This window comes from Rhinoraja longicauda, chromosome 11, assembly GCF_053455715.1.
Source record: "Rhinoraja longicauda isolate Sanriku21f chromosome 11, sRhiLon1.1, whole genome shotgun sequence".
Classification (NCBI taxonomy): domain Eukaryota; kingdom Metazoa; phylum Chordata; class Chondrichthyes; order Rajiformes; family Arhynchobatidae; genus Rhinoraja; species Rhinoraja longicauda.
Genome location: NC_135963.1, coordinates 54,918,041 through 54,933,054, shown reverse-complemented (window position 1 = coordinate 54,933,054; position 15,014 = coordinate 54,918,041). Strand labels below are relative to the sequence as shown.

The window sequence follows — 15,014 nt, the reverse complement described above, 5'->3', positions numbered from 1 at the left end:
TGCAAATCAGCTGGCGGTGAAGTGCAGTCACGTTGTGGTGTGTGGGATGCAGGAGCCAGGTGGAGAGGCAATGCAGAACTCCTTCAATATCACACTGGAGTGTCACCATCCATACACAAGTACTGCAGGAACAGTCCAGCACCTACCCATCTGCTCGGGCAGCTCACAGCCCACCGCACAGCCCAAAGGACCATTTCTCCCCAGCTGTTATCAGGCAATTGAACCTTCCTGTCACTAACTAGAGAGTGGTCCTCACCTCCCATCTACCCCATTGGAGACCTTCGAACTGTCTTTAATCAGAGTTTTCTGGACTATACTTATAAGTGAGTACAATCAAGCCGTCCACAGTGTACAGGTACAGGAGAAAGGGTATAACGTTTAGAGCAAGATAAAGTCTGATTAAAGATCGTTCGACGGTCGCTCAGTTACCAATGCAAGACACAAGGTGCTGGACTAAAGGCCCTGTCCCAGTTACGCGATTCTTAAGGCGACTGCCGGCGACTGTCAAAGTCGTAGCTGATCGCCGAAATGTTCTTTGACCCTACGACAATGACCACGACAGTGATCACGCCAATGACCACGACAATGACCACGACAATGACCACGACGATGACCACGACAGTGACCACAACGATGACCACGACGATGACCACAACAGTGACCACGACAATGACCACGACAATGCCGAATCGTTATTTTTTTTGTGAAACTAGCACCTGGCTAAGAGATTACACCGTCTTCGGAAACATCGCGAAATTCCTACGCTCACCTGACCGTCAAACTGCCGCCTCCAATCTACCTGTCAAATGTCCTGACGGTAAATAAATTGGTTAAACAAAACTATCTTCTGGTATCTTCAAATGCCTTTTCTTAATTTAACATTACGTGCTTCTAAATGCATCTGCGACAACCTAGCGAACCTGGGGACAGCGTGCGACAGACAGCGCCCACAATAAGCTACGATACCTGGCGACAAGCCAGCTGTCGCCCAGAAATTTCTATCTGGAAATTTTTTCTGCGACGCGCCGAGATCCGCTACGATTCATTGAAGACTCCTCACGATCGTGCCCGCGACACCCCGGCAAACGTTCAGCGACAGCCTAGTCACCGGCAGTTGCCTTAAAATCGCCTAAGTGGGACAGGCCCTTAACTCAGCGGGTCAGGCAGCATCGCTGGGGAACATGGATAGGAGATGATGGGTTAAATCAGTCTGAAGAAGGGTCCCAATCTGTAGCGTCATAGGTCCTTTATGCTCTGCTCCTGCAAAGGTAATTGCTTGGAATGTCACATTTTGTGTCGTTCCTTTGCCGAAGAGATGATTGAGAGTGGAGGAACTATAATTAAACCAGCCTTGTTGTATTAGTGTCCTGTCACAATAGTCTTCTCGTGGCATGGAGAGATTGGTAAAGTTTCGTTGTCATCTGCTGGTAGCTGTGATATCTTTAATCAACTATCAATAGATTTTGACCGTAACCCAATTCACTGGTTCCATTATTGCCCCAACAGACTCTTTCGAAGATGGATTGTTTGGACCTTGGGATTTGCAAGGCACCAATTCGGCAGGTTAATGGAATAGAACAAGTCCTCTTTTCTTTACAGTTGGAGACACACTAAGAAAGATAGCTCTGGGGAAGTGCAGTTTCAAGTTTGACAATGTTTAATTAAAAGCAAGTGCAGATGCTGGTTTCTACTAGAAATACTAGGGGACCTAGGATCTAGTGGGAGGGAGGAACTGAAGGGAATCCACATTAGTCAGGAAATGGTGTTCGGTCAACTGTTGGGACTGAAGGCAGATAAATCCCCAGGGCCTGATGGTCTGCATCCCAGAGTACTCAAGGAGGTGGCCCTAGAAATCGTGGATGCATTGGTGATCATTTTCCAATGTTCTACCGACTCTGAATCAGTTCCTGTGGACTGGAGGGTAGCTAATATAACTGCACTTTTTAAGAAAGGAGGGAAAGAGAAAACGGGGAATTATGGACCAGTTAGCCTTGCATCGGTAGTGGGGAAGATGATTGAGTCGACTGTTAAAGATGTAATCGCAGCACATTTGGAAAGCAGTGACAGGATCGGTCAAAGTCAGCAAGGATTTATGAAGGGAAATCATGCTTGACTAGTTTTTGAGGATGTAACAAGTAGAATGGATAAGGGAGAGCCGGTGGATGTGGTGTATCTGAACTTTCATAAAGCCTTTGACAAGGTCCCACGTAAGAGATTCGTGTGCAAAATTAGAGCACATGGTATTGGGAGTAGGGTATTGACATGGATAAAGAATTGGTTGGCAGACAGGAAGCAAAGAGTGGGAATTAATGGGTCCTTTTCAGAATGGCAGGCAGTGACTAGTGGGGTGACGTCTCCAAGTTTGCAGGTGACACAAAGCTGGGTGGCAGTGTGAGCTGCGATGAGGATGCTCTGAGGATGCAGGGTGACTTGGACAGGTTGGGTGAGTGGGTGGATGCATGGCAGATTCAGTATAATGTGGATAAATGTGAGGTTGTCCACTTTGATGGCAAGAACAGGAAGGCAGATTATTATCTGAATGGCGTTAGATTTGGAAAAAGGGAGGTGCAATGAGAACTGGGTGTCCTTGTACATCAGTCACTGAAAGTAAGCATGCAGGTACAGCAGGCAGTGAAGAAAGCTAATGGCATGTTGGCCTTCATAACGAGAGGGTTTGAGTATAGGAGCAAGAAGGTCCTATTGCAGTTGTACTGGGCCCTGGTAAGACTGCACCTGGAGTATTGTGTGCAGTTTTGGTCTCCTAGTTTGAGGAAGGACATTCTTGCTATTGAGGGAGTGCAGTGTAGGTTCACCAGGTTAATTCCCGGGATGATAGGACTGACATATGATGAAAGAATGGATCGACTGGGCTTGTGTTCACTGGAATTTAGATGGATGAGAGACATATAAAATACTTAAGGGATTGGACAGGCAAGATGCAGGAAAAATGTTCCCGATGTTGGGGGAGTCCAGAACCAGGGGTCACAGTTTAAGAATAAGGGATAGGCCATTTTGGACTGAGATGAGGAAACACTTTTCACCCAGAGAGTTGTGAATCTGTGGAATTCTCTGCCACAGAAGGCAGTGGAGGCCAATTCACTGGATGTTTTCAAGAGAGAGTTAGATAGAGCTCTTAGGGCTAATGGAATCAAGGGATATGGGGAGAAAGCAGGAATGGGGTACTGATTCTGGATGATCAGCCATGATCACATTGAATGGCGGTGCTGGCTCAAAGGGCCGAATGGCCTCCTCCTGCATCTATTTTCTATGTTTCTATACCAAAGATAGGCACAAAGTGCAGGAAAGAACTGCAGATGCTGGTTTAAATCGAAGACAGACACAAAATGCTGGAGTAACTCAGCGGGACAGGCAGCATCTCTGGAGAGAAGGAATGGGTGGCGTTTCGGGTCGAGATCCTTCTTCAGACTGATGTCGGGAGTGGGCGATACAGAGATAAAATGTAGTCGGAGACAGTAAGACTGACGGTAAGGCAGTGCTGGAATAACTCAGCGGGTCAGGCAGCATCTCTGGCGAACATGGTTAGGTGACGTTTCACAGAGTGCTGGAGTAACTCAGCAGATCAGGCAGCATCTCTGGAGAACATGGATAGGTGACGTTTCACAGAGTGCTGGAGTAACTCAGCGGGTCAGGCAGCATCTGTGGAGAACATGGATAGGTGACTTTGCAGGTTGAGACCAATCTTCAGACCGCTTGTAGTGGTGGGGGTGGGGAGGGGGAGGGGGGGAGGGGGGGCAGAAACAGGTAGCGAGAAAAAAACAGGGCAAATCACCAAGAGATGACGACAGGCAAGGAGGTTCCCAGACAATCAAATTGTTGGCTAGAGATAGGTGTGAGCATAGGTGGGACACATAGTTTAGTTTAGTTTAGAGATGCAGTGTGGAAACTGGCCCGTTGGCCCACAAGTCCACTCCAACCAGTGATCCCCATACACTAACACTATCCTACACACACTAGGGACTAGTTACGATTTACCGAAGCCAATTAACCTACAAGCCTGTACGTCTTTGGACTTCTGGAGCCTCTCCAACACCAGCATATTATTCCTTAGACATGCGGCCAAAAATTGTTCACAATACTCCAAATACGATCTGACCAGCGCCTGATAAGGTCTCAGCATTACATCCCTGTTTACTTTATTAAGTAAACATTACTTTATTAAACAGTTCGAAGATATTTATTCACAAAATGCTGGAGTAACTCAGGAGGTCAGGCTGCATCTCAGGAGAGAAGGAATGGGCGATGTTTCGGGTCAAGACCCTTCTTTATTAAACAGTTGCTCGGTTGACAGAAGCAGGGCCGTCTTAACGCATGGGCCTGATGGGCACTTGCCCGGGGGCCCACGAGCATAGGGGCCCCATGCTGATCTGTGTATGTTAAGTGACTTGCAATAAATAAATACTACTTTAAAAATGTAGGTTCAATAAGTGCTTTTTTCGCAACTTTTTCGGTCAATAAGTGCTTCTCACAGCGATCTGTAAGTGCTTTTCGCAACAATGTAGCACCCTAAGTCCATCGCTAAGTGCTTTTCGGTAAGTGCTTTTCGCCGGCACGACAAGGGGGGGGCTGGTAGGGAAAGGGGGGGTGGGGGAGAGTAACGGTAGGGGCCCCAGTACACTGCTTTGCCCGGGGGCCCATAATGCTGTAAAAACGGCCCTGGACAGAAGGGCCTGTTTCCGCGCTGTATCTCTAAAGTAAGTGTCTAAAGGTTCTCATTAGATCTTTCCCCCTTCACCTAAAACCTACGTCCTCTGGTTCTTGATTCCCCAATTCTGGGTAAAAGGCTCTCTGCATTTACCCTATCTATTCCCCTCTTGATTTTGCACACCTCTTTAAGATCACCCCTCGCCCTCTGCTCACCAAGAAATAAAGTCCCAGCCCGCACAACCTCCCCCCGTAGCTCAAGCCCCTCGAGTCCTGCCAACATCCCAGTAAATCTTCCGTCTGATCCCACCACCAGCCACAATTTCCCAGCTCCACAACTTTCCGCTGACTGCAGAGACCGTTCCCTCCGCAACTCCCTGGTCCACTCGTCCCTTCCCACCCAAACCACCCCCTCCCCAGGAACCTTCCCCCTGCAACCACAGGAGGTGCAACACCTGTCCCTATACCTCCCCCCTTGACTCCATCCAAGGACCCCGACAGTCTTTTTAGGTGAGGCAGAGGTTCACTTGCACCTCCTCCAACCTCATCTACTGTATCCACTGTTCCAGGTGCGGACTCCTATATATCGGCGAGACCAAACGCAGGCTCGGTGATCGTTTCGCTGAACACCTCCGCTCAGTCCGCCAAAACCTACCTGATCTCCCGGTTGCTAAACACTTTAACTCCCCCTCCCATTCCCAATCTGACCTTTCTGTCCTGGGCCTCCTCCATTGTCAGAGTGAGGCCCAGCGCAAATTGGAGGAACAGAACTTCATATTTTACTTGGGCAGCTTACACCCCAGCGGTATGAACATTGACTTCTCTAACTTCAAGTAACGCTTGCTTTTCCTCTCTCTCCACCCCTCCTCCATCCTAGTTCTCCGGCCAGTCTGACTGTCCTCCTGATTAGATTTTATCTTTGTATGCCTCATTGTCACTTCCCCGAGCCAACAATGATCTATTCTACATTTTCCTTGACCTTCGTCCTCTTTGATCCCTCGTTTTCACACTTTACCCTCCCGTATCTCTGTGTCTCCCTCTCCCCTGACTCTCAGTCTGAAGAAGGGTCACCCATCCCTTCTCTCCTGACCCGCTGAGTTACTCCCGCGTTTTGTGCCTATCTTCAGTGTGCCCTTTCCAGCTTATTGACAATGGGCAAAAGGAATCTTCGACACCATTCCTGCTCTGAGCACCTGTGATCCGTTCAGTGGTGTTGTGCATTCGTACCTGCCCCGACTAACAACATGATCCCTCTCGGGCAGTTTGGCATCGATTACGGAGGGCCATTTTCTGATTTGATTTTTGGAACAATTTTCCTTTTATTGCTTCACATTTCTTTTGCCTGAGGGTTACGAGGTTAAATCTCAGCCCCGTATCTCTTCCATATAAACGCCTAATATGAATCTTCTGCGAATTTAATATGAAGCTGACATCGGGGCTTTGCATCCGCCAGGTGGCCGATGATCTCCTGCTGATAAAGCAGGGAACCTCTTTACGCTAAAGTCCGATTGTGGCACTCAAAGTTCTTCTGCTTACTCCCGCCCTGAAATCGGATTTAATTGTCAAACAGTGCATTCTATAGAGACAGAAAGAACTGCAGGGGCTTGAAGCAAAGCACAAAGTGCTGGAGGAACTCCGGTGGGTCAGGCAGCACCTGTGGAGGGGATGGACAGGTGATGTTTTGGGTCGGGATCGTTCTTCAGACTGGAGCCCCAGCTTTAAAGGGATATGGGTCTAACAAGAACAAATGGGACTACCTGAGATGGGGTATTATGGCCAGCATGTACATTCACTCCCAGCTTTACACCCAAGTGCTGGAGTAACTCAGTGGGTCAGGCAGCATCTCTGGACATAAGGAATAGGTGACGTTTCGGGTCAAAACCCTTATTTTAAACCTTATTTTAAAATGCACGTGGAAACGGGCCCTTCAGCCCATCAGATCACGGAGTACGTTTAAGTTAGGTTAGACTAGGTTAGGTGGCTATGATGTTGGGTAAGTTAGGTGGCTATGATGTTGGGTAGGCTAGGTGGCTATGTTCGGTAAGTTAAGTGGCTATGATGTTGGGTAGGTTAGGTGGCTATGATGTTCAGTATGTTAGGTGGCTATGATGTTCAGTATGTTAGGTGGCTATGATGTTCGGTACGTTAGGTGGCTATGATGTTGGGTAGGTTAGGTGCTATGATGTTCGGTACGTTAGGTGGCTATGATGTTCGGTATGTTAGGTGGCTATGATGTTCGGTACGTTAGGTGGCTATGATGTTGGGTAGGTTAGGTGCTATGATGTTCGGTACGTTAGGTGGCTATGTTCGGTAAGTTAAGTGGCTATGATGTTGGGTAGGTTAGGTGGCAATGATGTTGGGTAGGTTAGGTGGCGATGATGTTGGGTAGGTTAGGTGTATTAAATGCATTTTCGACTTATGATATTTTTGATTTACGATGGGTTTATCGGAAAGTAACCCCATCCTAACTCGAGGAGCATTTGTATTCCAAACGTGGCCTAGCCAATGTGCTGTAAAGCTGCATCGTGTCTTCCTGAATCGACACAAAACCTTATATAGATGAATTTTGCTCCATTATATATCTCAACCTCGCCATTTTCATTACAAGGATATTTTTAAAGATCTCATGGGCTGTGGAGGGCATTAACCTAGCTCTGTGTAGGAAGGGACTGCAGAAGCTGGTTTAAACCAAAGATGGGCACAAAAAGCTAGAGTAACTCAGCGGGTCAGACAGCATCTCTGGAGAGAAGGAATGGGTAACGTTTCGGGGTCGAGACCATTCAGACTACCTACTCATGACTTCCTGACTCTTGCACGCGATGCCCCGACCGATGAAGGCAAACATACCGTATGCTTTCTTTACCACTCCGTCTACATGTGCGGCCACTTTCAGGGAGCTGTGGACTTGGATATGAAAGATGTACTCACGGTAATAACCAACTCTGCTAACGTCCAAGAAATGTCATGCCTGAATCTACCTTGTGCGTCCTTTAATTGTCAGATAATTTGATTAACTTTTCATTGCGATGATGCTAACATAATCCAGCAACCTTGTGTAACTTTTCTTGAGCGTAGCCGTTGTGAAGCTGTCAGAATTGGCCACTTGTAAAGGGCATTTTAGCCATAGGGCAGTTGTTTAATATGCCTGTATGTGGATAGCCATTAATCACGGTAATTAAACCTTGGCGCCTTTTTAATTATGGCTGTCGTTAAACATAAAAGAAAGCAAGTGGGAGGAGAGAATGGAGAGAGGCATCCTGCCAGAGGACACTCAAGGACACAAGGGAATAGGAGGAGGAGTAGGCCATTCAGCCCATCAATCCTTCCCTGCCCGACCATGGCTGATCTGCCCCAGGCTTCAACTGCGCCAGATCCCAACTTTCATCAACCCCTCCCAACCTTTCAGAATGTAAGCGGCACGTTGGCGCAGCGGTAGAGTTGCTGCCTCGCAGCGCCGGAGACCCGGGTTGGATCCTGACTGCGGGTGCTGTCTGTGTGGAGTTTGCACGTTCTCCCCGTGACCGCGTGGGTTTTCTCCGGGTGCTCCGGTTTCCTCCAGCATCCCGAAGACGTGCAGCTTTGTAGGTTTATTGTAGGTCTGTAAATTGCCCCACATTTGCAGGGTCGAACTAGTGGGACAGTTTCTTCCCAGCTCTCCTCAGGTGACTGAACTATGCTATCACCAACGTGTGATATAGTACGTAGCATGGACTAGCTGTAGTAGCTTCTCTCTTAATTTCACCTTCATACTTTCTCTCTAATGCATTGGTCTGCATTTACACGGATTTCAACTCGGGCGACCAGGAATGAAGGAGATCAATAAAAGAGGTGGACGCTGCCCGGTCCGTCACGGGTACTGATCTCCCCACCATCGATGGGATCTACAGGAGGCGCTGCCTCAAAAAGGCAGCCAGCATCATCAGAGACCCACATCCCGAGTCTCACCCCGGTCACTCCCTCTTCTCCCCTCTCCCATCAGGCAAGAGGTACAGAAGTGTGAAAACGCACACCTCCAGATTCTGGGACAGTTACTTCCAGTCTGAAGAAGGGTCTCGACCCGAAACGTCACCCATCCCTTCTCTCCAGAGATGCTGCCTGAGTCACTCCCAACTTTTTGTGTCTATCATCGGTTTAAACCAGCGTCTGCCGTTCCTTCTCACATAGTTTCTTCCCAGCTGTTATCGGGCAACTGAACCATCCTATCACCATCTGGAGAGCGACCCTGACCTACCATCCACCTCATTGGAGACCCTTGGACTATCTTTGATTGGGCTTTACTAGACTGAATCATGCATTAAACGTTATTCCCTTCAACCTGTATCTGTACACTGTGGACGGCTTGATTGAAATCATGTATAGGAAAAAAAACTGCAGTTGCTGGTTGAAATCGAAGGTAGACACAAAATGCTGGAGTAACTCAGCGGGTCAGGCAGCATCTCGGGAGAGAAGGAATGGGTGGCGTTTCTGGTCGAGACTCGTCTTCAGATCCTAAAGGGCCTGTCCCACTTAGGCGACTTTAAGGCGACTGCCGGTGACTAGGCTGTCGCTGACCGTTTGCCGGGGTGTCGCGGGCATGATCGTGAGGAGTCTTCAATGAATCGTAGCGGATCTCGGCGCGTCGCGGAAAAAAATGTCCAGATAGAAGTTTCTCGGCGACAGCTGGCTTGTCGCCAGGTATCGTAGCTTATTGCGGGCGCTGTCTGTCGCACGCTGGCCCCAGGTTTGCTAGGTTGTCGCAGATGTATTTAGAAGCACGTAATGTTAAATTAAGAAAAGGCATTTGAAGATACCAGAAGATAGTTTTGTTTAACCAATTTATTTACTGTCAGGACATTTGACAGGTAGATTGGAGACGGCAGTTTGACGGTCAGGTAAGCGTGGGAATTTTCGCGATGTTTCCGAAGACGGTGTAATCTCTTAGCCAGGTGCTAGTTTCACAAAAAAAGTCACTTGTATCGACCCGACTCGGCATTGCCGTGGTCATTGCCGTGGTCATTGTCGTGGTCATTGTCGTGGTCGTGGTCGTGGTCGTTGTCACTGTCGTGGTCATTGTCGTGGTCATTGTCGTGGTCATTGTCGTGGTCACTGTCGCGGTCATTGTCGTGGTCATTGTCGTGATCACTGTTGTGGTCATTCTCGTGGTCATTGTCGTGGTCACTGTCGTGGTCATTGTCGTGGTCATTGTCGTGGTCATTGTCGTGGTCACTGTCGCGGTCATTGTCGTGGTCATTGTCGTGATCACTGTCGTGGTCATTCTCGTGGTCATTGTGGTGGTCACTGTCGTGGTCATTGTCGTGGTCATTCTCGTGGTCATTGTCGTGGTCATTCTCGTGGTCACTGTCGTGGTCATTGTCATGGTCATTGTCGTGATCACTGTCGTGGTCACTGTCGTGGTCATTGTCGTGGTCATTGTCGTGGTCATTCTCGTGGTCATTCTCGTGGTCACTGTCGTGGTCATTGTCGTGGTCACTGTCGTGGTCATTGTCGTGGTCATTCTCGTGGTCATTGTCGTGGTCATTGTCGTGGTCATTGTCGTGGTCATTGTCGTGATCACTGTCGTGGTCATTGCTGGTATCAGTTCCCATTGCATCTTATTGCACTTCTTTCTCTCTATCTACCTCCCACGTTTCTATAGAACCAACTGTACTATTGAAGTACTGGAATTTAACCAGATACCTCCCTAAAGGAATTTGAAAGACTCTTCAGCAAAGGCCTTGGGACAATAGACAATAGACAATAGGTGCAGGAGGAGGCCATTCGGCCCTTTGAGCCAGCACCGCCATTCAATGTGATCATGGCTGATCATTCTCAATCAGTACCCCCTTCCTGCCTTCTCCCCATACCCCCTGACTCCGCTATCCTTAAGAGCTCTATCTAGCTCTCGAATGCATTCAGAGAATTGGCCTCCACTGCCTTCTGAGGCAGAGAATTCCACAGATTCACAACTCTCTGACTGAAAAAGTTTTTCCTCATCTCAGTTCTAAATGGCCTACCCCTTATTCTTAAACTGTGGCCCCTTGTTCTGGACTCCCCCAACATTGGGAACATGTTTCCTGCCTCTAACGTGTCCAACCCCTTAATAATCTTATACGTTTCGATAAGATCTCCTCTCATCCTCTCATCTCAACAGTGATTTCCAACCAGACAGACCTCCGTCACACACAAAGCACAGCACAAAGTTCTGGAGGAGCTCAGCGGGTCAGGCAGCATCTGTGGAGGGAATCGACCCTGTCCGTCTTTAGACTTTACTTTGGAGGTACGGCGTGCAAACAGACCCTTCAGCCCGCCTAGTCCGTGCCCCAGATACTAGCACTGTCCGACACACTAGGGACAATGTACAGTTTTTACCAAAGCCATTTAACCTACAAACCTGCACGTCTTTGGAGTGTGGGAAGAAACCGGAGCACCCGGGGAAAACCCACGCAGGTCACGGGGAGAACGTACCGACAGCACCCGTAGTCAGGATGGAACCCGGGACTCGAGCGCAACCCTACCATGGCGCCACTGTGACTCCCTCTCTCTACCTCCATAGATGCTGCCTGACGCATTGAGTTCCTCTAGCTGCTCCAGGTTCCACCATCTGCGGGCTCTTGTGTCTCCAGAGTATCTGAACATAGAAACATAGAAAATATGTGCAGGAGGAGGCCATTCGGCCCTTCGAGCCAGCACCGCCATTCATTGTGATCATGGTTGATCATCCACAATCAGTAACCTGTGCCTGCCTTCTCCCCATATCCCATGATTCCGCTAGCCCCAAGAGCTCTATCTAACTCTCTTTTAAATTCATCCAGTGATTTGGGCTCCACTGCCTTCTGTGGCAGAGAATTCCACAAATTCACAACTCTCTGGGTGAAAACGTTTTTTCTCATCTCAGTTTTAAATAGCCTCCCCTTTATTGTAAGACTGTGGCCCCTGGTTCTGGACTCCCCCAACATTGGGAACATTTTTCCTGCATCTAGCTTGTCTAGTCCTTTAATTATTTTATATGTCTCTATAAGATCCCCTCTCATCCTTCTAAACTCCAGTGAATACAAGCCTAGTCTATTCAATCTTTCGTCATATGACAGTCCCGCCATCCCCGGGATTAACCTAGTGATTAACCTAGTATGCTGCACTACCTCAATAGCAAGGACGTCCTTCCTCAAATTAGTTGACCAAAACTGCACACAATATTCCAGATGTGGTCTCACCAAGGCCCTATACAACTGCAGAAGGACCTCTTTACTCCTATACTCAAATCCTCTCATTATGAAGGCCAACATGCCATTAGCTTTCTTCACTGCCTGCTGTACCTGCATGTTTACTATTTTCTACATTTGACTATATTCCTATTTGACTGGTTCTTGAATTAACCAGTCACGGAGACATTTAATAGCTGGATGGCTGCAGAGAATTGCTTTCATTGATCAGAAACCACATCAATAGCAATATATGTTCTGATTTGATTGATATACTCAAGCAGATGAATAAAGCTGCCTCCACAGGGAGAGATTTACTAGATCACTGGTGGCTGAAAACAAAACGGGATTAAGAAAATGCACTGGTTGTAAAGCCTATGCTTTTACAAAGGATCGACTTGTTTGAGAGAGGAGAGTGGGGCTTGCATGTTTTATTTCAGATTCACTGGATGCCAGGGGCTAACTTTTGGAAGTAGAAACGTAGAATCATAGAAAATAGGTGCAGGAGTAGGCCATTCGGCCCTTCGAGCCAGCGCCGCCATTCAATACGATCATGGCTGATCATCCACCATCCGTACCCCGTTCCTGCTTTCACCCCGTATCCCTTGATCCGTTGGCCCTCAGAGCTCTATCTAACTCTCTCTTGAAAACATCCAGTGGAGTGGCCTCCCCTGCTTTCTGTGGCAGAGAATTCCACAGATTCACAACTCTTTGTAAGTGATAGAAAGCAAACCAAAAATGGTCCTCGTTTCGTTTCACTCTGGCGAAGAGATCGATTTTTAATCGCACAGTTCTGGTAAAATCCAACCTCACCCATTGGAATTTGTAGGCTGCAGTACTGAGGTGCAAACCTGTCTTTATAAAGCCTTTTGCCTTTGACTGAAATTACTTCAGATGCCAATCTGTTGCCCACAATGTTTTCATACAACATAGAACAGGGTGGCACGGTGGCACAGTGGTAGAGTTGCTGCCACACAGTGCCAGAGACCCTTGTTCGATCCTAACCACAGGTGCTTGTCTGTATGAAGTTTGTACGTTCTCCCTGTGACCTGTGTGGGTTTTCTCCGAGAACTTCAGTTTCCTCCCACACTCCAAAGACGTACAGGTTGGTAGATTAATTGGCTTGGTATAAATGTAAAATTATCTCAAGTGTGGGTAGGTATGGTGGTGTTAATGTGCGGGGATCGCTGGTCGGCGCGGACTGATGGGCCAGTTTCCGCGATGGACCTTTAAACTAAACTAAACTAAACTAAACTAAACTAAAGTATAGCACAGGAACAGTCCCTTCAGCCCACAATGTCCGTGATAACCATAATTCCACATTACACTGATCTCCTCGGCCTGCACGTGATTCATATCCCTCCAATCCCTGCATATCCATCTGCCTATCTAAAAGTCTCTTAAACACCACGATCGTGTCTGCCTCCACCACCACCCATGGCAGCACGTTCCGGGCACCCACCACCCTCTGCGCAAACACTTTGGCCCGCACACCTCCTTTAAACGTTCCTCCTCTGGCCTTCGTTGGTGCACCCAGGGGAAAAGGGTTCTGATTGTCTACCCTATCTATACCTCCTATCATTAAACACTTCCATCAGGTCTCCACTCAACCTCCCAACGCTCCAGAGAAAACAATCCAAATGGGCGGCACGGTGGCGCAGCGGGTAACATAGAAACATAGAAACATAGAAACATAGAAAATAGGTGCAGGAGTAGGCCATTCGGCCCTTCGAGCCTGCACCGCCATTCAATATGATCAGGGCTGATCATCCAGCTCAGTAACCTGTACCTGCCTTCTCTCCATATCCCCTGATCCCTATAGCCACAAGGGCCACATCTAACTCCCTCTTAAATATAGCCAATGAACTGGCCTCAACTACCTTCTGTGGCAGAGAATTCCACAGACTCACCACTCTCTGTGTGAAGAAATGTTTTCTCATCTCGGTCCTAAAAGACTTCCCCCTTATCCTTAAGCTGTGACCCCTGGTTCTAGACTTCCCCCAACATCGGGAACAATCTTTCCCGCATCTAGCCTCTCCAACCCCTTAAGAATTTTATATGTTTCTATAAGATCCCCCTTCAGTCTTCTCAATTCCAGCGAGTATAAGCCTAGTCTATCCAGTCTTTCTTCATATGAAAGTCCTGCCATCCCAGGGATCAATCTGGTGAACCTTCTCTGTACTCCCTCTAAGGGAATGTCTTTCCTCTGATTAGGAAACCAAAACTGTACACAATACTCCAGGTGCGGTCTCACCAAGGCCCTGTACCAGCGCCAGAGACCCGGGTTCCGTCCTGACCTGGTTTGCTGTCTGTGTGTGTGTGGAGTTTGCACGTTCTCCCCGTGACCGCGTGGGTTTCCTCCGGGTGCTCCGGTTTCCTCTCACGGCCCAAAGATGTGCGGGTTCGTATTTAACCGGCCCTTATGTAAATTGCCCCTCGTGTGCAGGGAGTGGATGAGAAAGTGGGGTAACATGGAACTAGCGTGAACGGGCGATCGGAGGTCGGCGTGGACTCGGTGGGCCGGCGAGCCTGCTTCCATTCCGCATCTCTAAACTAAACTAAAACGAATCTTCTCCAGAGATATCATCATATCATCATATATATACAGCCGGAAACAGGCCTTTTCGGCCCTCCAAGTCCGTGCCGCCCAGTGATCCCCGCACATTTACACTATCCTACACCCACTAGGGACAATTTTTTAACATTTTACCCAGCCAATTAACCTACATACCTGTACATCTTTGGAGTGTGGGAGGAAACCGAAGATCTCGGAGAAAACCCACGCAGGTCACGGGGAGAACGTACAAAATCCTTACAGTACAGCACCCGTAGTCAGGATCGAACCTGAGTCTCCGGCGCTGCATTCGCTGTAAAGCAGCAACTCTACCGCTGCGCTACCGTGCCGATGGTGGGTGATATTGCTTTACAACTGCCTCTGTCACTTGATCGTTTGTACAGTTGATAAAACTGTGGTGCTGATGTTCAGTCGGATAGAGAACAATGAAAGGGTTTGATTTGAATTAAGCTCTCTACACTCGCTGGAACTAAGCACTTGCAGAACAAATATATGCAGCAAATAAGGTTTAATGCACACACACACCTGCACTGTAAATCAGACCAGCTTTTAAAAATGCAACTCATTCCACACTTCACAAAAAAGGAATAATTTCTCCA

The 15,014-nt window shown here is 48.1% G+C and overlaps 1 protein-coding gene across 2 annotated transcripts in view; it reads left to right on the top strand.

Moving 5' to 3' along the window:
• The window catches only part of nos1apa (nitric oxide synthase 1 (neuronal) adaptor protein a), a 293,742-nt gene that overhangs the window by 103,512 nt on the left and 175,216 nt on the right, over positions 1-15,014 (top strand). The window lies entirely within an intron of this gene.